Below are 5,229 nucleotides of genomic sequence, written 5' to 3' on the forward strand. Positions count from 1 at the left end.
TTTAGTTGGTTTTAATTATTGTTTGATAACCTTCTGGCTAATTGTAAGCTGCAGTGAAAAAAAATAACTATTATTGATCATTAAAGAGTTGCTTTGCAATTGCTATCATTTCAAATCACTTTGGCTGCATTACTCCGACTCATTACCGCTCGCACCCAACTCCCAGTACGTTAATCTCATCTTGACTACGATCAGTTTAGTCTCGACAGTGTTCGTAAATTAGAGCCTATAGTAGATTCATGATGGCGGTCAAGGTTCATAGAACAGTATTCTCAGACGATAGTGGTGATTTTCCCTCCACATTTAATATTATCATTATTGCTAGCTAAACTACAACCTTATATGGAAATGCAGGATGCCATAGGCCCAGGGGCTCCAAGCAGGGAAAATAGCCCATGTACAAGCCTCCTGGCTAGTACAGTGGCAACTTGTTTGCCTCGCATTCGCGTGGCAAGAGATCGATCCCCGCCCAGGGCCGTGAGTTTAAGCTGTTTACTGGGGAGGCTATTGCTGTGGTAGGGCACCACAGTGGGGGGGTTTGGCTTGCCCGGCTGACGTTCTGGTGAGTATCTATTCTGATGGAACTGGAACTGAAACCAGACACCTTTAACTTTTAACCCAGTGAGGAATGGAAAGAATTATAGAAACTGATTGAGTATATATAATGGCGAAATATTATACATCGTTCAAATTCGGCTTCTCATCAGTTATGGGTCTTCATCTCACATCGATATTTCGAATTCAAAATCGGACCAAACAATGATAACACTTCTCAACAAATTCTAAAAGTTACTTTTCATTTGTCTCGTTTTGCGATATAAATGTATTCTTCAGTAATCCGAAAATATTTTGCGTATTCTTCAAGGATTAGTATTTTATATTTCTTGATATTTCACAATTTCTGTCATCTGAACGTATTAATTTTATGTTTCCAAGGGCAGTTGGGCCTCACCTTCGATTTCCTCACAGTATAGTGTTTACGTAACCTTCAAAAGTCATTTTCGTGATATGCCTGACAGACTCCAGTCCTCGTCATTACTTATTGTTTTAATTGTCGTCTTCTTAGTAGTCACACATGATTAATAAACTTCAACTTGGTTACATTCAATTTAAGAGAGAGAGAGAGAGAGAGAGAGAGAGAGAGAGAGAGAGAGAGAGAGAGAGAGAGAGAGAGAGAGAGAGAGAGAGAGAGTTATCATAGCTGGACAATGGGTAGCTGTGAGATAAACGGATTTAACAAAAGATAAGGAAATTTAGCAGATGTAGCAGCGGAGATACTTCACTACTACTACTACTATACCAGTGAATTATTACTACTAATAAAGTAATTCTTATTACCTCCGCCAGGAGGTTATGTTTTCGGTTCGGTTTGTTTGTTTGTTTGTTTGTCTGTCTGTCTGTGGACAACGTAGAGGCCACATTTCTACACGGAATCACTTCAAACTTGGCCAAGTAGTTCCCCAATGTGTATGGAAGAACTGATTAAATTTTGGTCAAGGTCACCCCAAGGTCAAGGTCACAGGAGTCACTGGTGTCACTATGACATAAGTGGCCATATCAAGAGACAGAAATAAAGCACTGACTTTTGCATAAGCCAACAGGGAAGTCCTAGTCCAGGCGCAACCCATGGGTGATGTTCAAATTTATAAAGGTCAAAGGTCAAGGTCATATTGGTGCATTATATCAATGTCATATTAAGTATCAGTGGCAAATGAACAAAGATCACTTGAAGGTCAAAAGTCAAGCAGGTCACTTGAAGGTCAAGGTCACGTGAAGGTCAAGGTCACCTGAAGGTCAAGGTCACGTGAAGGTCAAGTACATTTGAAGATCAAGGTCACTTGAAGCCAAGGTCATGTGAAGGTCAAGGTCACGTGAAGGTCAAGGTCACTTGAAGGTCACGTGAAGGTCAAGGTCATGTGAAGGTCGAAGTCACATCAATTCATGATTCTAGGACATATGGCGCTCTAGGTCACCTTGGCGGAGGTATGTCCTCTACGAGGACCATGTCCGCGTTCAGGACTTGCTCACTTGTTATAGTATGTTATTTCTATGAAACCTGGTTTTGAAAAACATTATGGATATTAAATTACCACGTACAACATGTAATTTTCGGTTGGTGTCCATCTCCCGTATATGGAAGTTATTTGCTCTTAGAGCCGGTAACCTGAATAGGTGTGGGGCAGTGGAAGGTGAGGTTGAGATAAGCCTAGTGAACCAAATACAATTTTTTGTTCTTTTATTTAAGTATGAAAACCAGACCTCTCTCTATTTTACCATAAGATCTGGCTCATTGACTACCTTGTATTTTAGAGATATTCGATTTATTGGAATGAATATTTAACCGAACAAAACATTAAGATAGTTTAATGTATGGGACTTCAAAAGTTCAAACTTGCAGCGAATGTTTTTGTTTTATGTTGAACAGGCTGACGTATATCTCTTTTAATAGTTAATTTATGAAAGATCTATTTTAAAGTTGTTACTGTTTTTAAAATATGTAATTTTAGTAGTTCATTACTTCGGTTATGGTTTATTTATTTCCTGCTTTCGTTTCCTCACTGGGCTACTTTTTTCCGTTGGAGCTTAACTTGTAATAATGATAATAATAATAATGTACAGGCCTATTAGGGAATTGTAACAACCTTCAGTCGAGGTAATCAATTTACGTAAAATCACACGGAATTCGAGATAAACTAAAGACCATCTGTTATTTTTCTTTCTCTCGAGAAGATAATGCACAGTATCTTTCGATGCTTTGGCACTAATAAAAAGGACAATGGGGTGGCAACGCTCATCGTAGAATAAGCGTTGATGCCAAACGTTACCTGGAATTTAAAATTTAACAAATTTAACAAGAGAAGGTAAAATCGGCAGATCCCATACGAAGTCATTTATATTAGGGAATCCTTTTTTTTTTTTTTTTTTTTGTATATATATGGGTGATACCTTATGTAAATCCAGGATGTATTAATTTATCATAATCGGCAACTCGAAGTCCACGGTCAAATGGCACCACGGCCACTTTGTAGACGGTAGTCGAGTAGTCAAGAACAGTCGGTGGGTTGAGCGTTGAGATAAAACTTCTGGATTTTATGGTAAGTAGGCTTGAATTTCATAACCATTTAACATTTATTAAAAATGGTCAGACGTTATTGATGTATTTTTACGTGTCTGTAATACGGCTGAGATATCCGAAATTGACGTAGTATTTTTTTTTCTTTGTAATAACAGGAATGAGGAATATAATACATTGTATGCATTGATATTGGGATTAGAGGAAAGTTCCATTGTCGGAATTTCAATAAATTGTCATCCGAAGTTTACTTCTATTCTAGTTGAAAGATAACTTACTTATTTACAAATTGCTCTAACGGTAACTATGTAAAATCACCTCTTCAGAGTAGAAGACTGTACCATCGGTTCGGGTGTACCTGATTACCTTGATATTGCATAAGTCATTATTTATGTTAGTTTTGGATTACTCTCTCTCTCTCTCTCTCTCTCTCTCTCTCTCTCTCTCTCTCTCTCTCTCTCTCTCTCTCTCTCTCTCTCTCTCTCTCTCTGTAAGCTAATGATCTCCATTAACCTATTCTGTGTAGTATCATAGAAGTATTTTGAGACCTTTATCAAACTACTAGTATGTGTGTAAGTGTGAACACACGAAACTGCATTTAGTTATCGCTAACGATACGTTAAAGTCAGACTTCAAATGTTAAGTAGTCGATAAATTAATCTAACTTTGTACACGATTGAAGATGATTAGTTATTAGCTGCTCTCTCTCTCTCTCTCTCTCCTCTCTCTCTCTCTCTCTCTCTCTCTCTCTCTCCTCTCTCTCTCTCTCTCAGGGAGTTTGTAGCCAATTTTGTTATGGTGTTAAGTTGCATTTAAAAGGTTTAAAGGTCACTTATGAATGACAGAGGCAAGGGACAGTGACAATGCCTTAGAGACTGACCATTTCATATATATATATATATATATATATATATATATATATATATATATATATATATATATTATATATATATATTATGCATGAGGCCTTGCCCAAGCCCCATTTCCACCCGAGATAGGGCCAGATAATGGCTGCTGATGACTCTCCCAGGGATGGTGTGGTTGTAGACACTGCCAGAAACTATCGAACTTGAGCGGGTGTCGAACCCCAGTCCAGTAGATTGCCAAGCAAGGACGTTTTCAATAGGCTACCACAACCCATTTGAATGATATAAGCTCGTAGACCTAGGAGAGATATTTTGAAGATTAGGCCTACATATAACTGTACATTATGCTATGTTTAGGCTTGATGTTAGAAGAACCTGACTATATCAGAAAACCTGTTGTACAGTGGCGAAAGAAGGTAATTTATAGGTTGATTAACTGGAATGATAATGTAAGGTGAAAAACAGAACTTGCAATATGAGTGTTAAAGATTTTATTTATAGAACACAAAAAATGAAACTAGTAAAAAAAAAATAATTGATGGTTCATATTTCATGAAAAGAAACATATCTCTTATCATTAACAAGTCAATGTCCCTGATTAGTAAATTAGGTTTCGTTGCTGTGTTGATTGCATCAATGAGCGCATATCCGATAAACGCCATATCTTTAGGAAATATCTCGTCATTATCATCATCAGTTACTAGTCCAATGGAGAACAAAGCCCCCAGACATGTACTTCCGCTTGTGTCTCGTTATGATCTTTCCGTGCGAGGCCGCACCCGCAAATTTTCTTAGTCCGTCGACCCATCGTCTTCTCCTTCCCCTGCTCTTTCAATCTCAAGGCACCCCTTGTGTTATTCTGAATGTCCGTTAATTATCTGTCTTTCTCATTATGCCCCCATCTCAATTTCTTCTTACATGTTGTTAGAATATCCTCTACGTGAGTTAGCTCTTGTACTCTTGTTGTTCTCTCTCTGTCTCTTAGTGTTACTCTCATCATTATATATTTAATAGCTCTTTGAGTTGTAACTAGCTTATGCACTGAAGCTTTAGTAAGCTTCCAATTCTCTGATGCATAATTTAAAACTTGTAGGACCACCTGATTGAATATTTTCCATTTAGAGAAAGTACTATTTTAATTTTCACAATTTTGTTTTGTTTTTCACAAGCTCTCCTTCCGATGCTTATCCTTCTTTTAATTTCGGTCTCGTGTCCTGGGGAAGCACTTTCTGTCTGTCCTAAGTACGTCTATTCATAACAATCTAGAGGAAGTATCTATTTGATTTTAAA

General features: G+C 37.6%; 2 protein-coding genes across 2 annotated transcripts in view; both read left to right on the forward strand.

Moving 5' to 3' along the window:
- Positions 1-5,229, forward strand: part of LOC137624491 (GTP-binding protein Di-Ras2) — a 611,765-nt gene that overhangs the window by 349,734 nt on the left and 256,802 nt on the right. The gene's annotated exons all lie outside the window — the stretch shown is intronic.
- Positions 2,983-5,229, forward strand: part of LOC137624488 (mpv17-like protein) — a 134,622-nt gene continuing 132,375 nt past the window's right edge. The window contains exon 1 of the mRNA XM_068355282.1: positions 2,983-3,095. The gene's annotated coding sequence lies outside the window, so the exon portion shown is untranslated. The remainder of the gene's footprint in view (positions 3,096-5,229) is intronic.

Source organism: Palaemon carinicauda, chromosome 31 (assembly GCF_036898095.1).
Source record: "Palaemon carinicauda isolate YSFRI2023 chromosome 31, ASM3689809v2, whole genome shotgun sequence".
NCBI classification, from domain to species: Eukaryota; Metazoa; Arthropoda; class Malacostraca; order Decapoda; family Palaemonidae; genus Palaemon; species Palaemon carinicauda.